Source organism: Galeopterus variegatus, unplaced genomic scaffold (assembly GCF_000696425.1).
Source record: "Galeopterus variegatus unplaced genomic scaffold, G_variegatus-3.0.2 Scaffold10757, whole genome shotgun sequence".
Lineage (NCBI taxonomy): Eukaryota > Metazoa > Chordata > Mammalia > Dermoptera > Cynocephalidae > Galeopterus > Galeopterus variegatus.
The window spans coordinates 27,865-28,100 of NW_007736868.1; the positions used below are offsets into that span (position 1 = coordinate 27,865).

The window sequence follows — 236 nt, forward strand, 5'->3', positions numbered from 1 at the left end:
GAGGGTAGCGTGTAAGGGTGACATATTTACAGTTTCTGAAGATTAGATATAGACATCCTTATAGGACTGTTATTTAGACTACTACATCCTGGGAAGAATATAAAGAGAATATTTATCTCCTTTTCTTTTTTTTTACTGAAAGCTGATTGTTAATGCATAATGAGATTTAATAATTATGGATATAAATTATGTAACTAATACTCTGAATCAATTTTATCCCATTATTTGAAGAATAA

General features: G+C 28.0%; 1 pseudogene; it reads right to left on the bottom strand.

The window, feature by feature from the left end:
- The window catches only part of LOC103610204, a 24,369-nt pseudogene that overhangs the window by 23,514 nt on the left and 619 nt on the right, over positions 1-236 (bottom strand).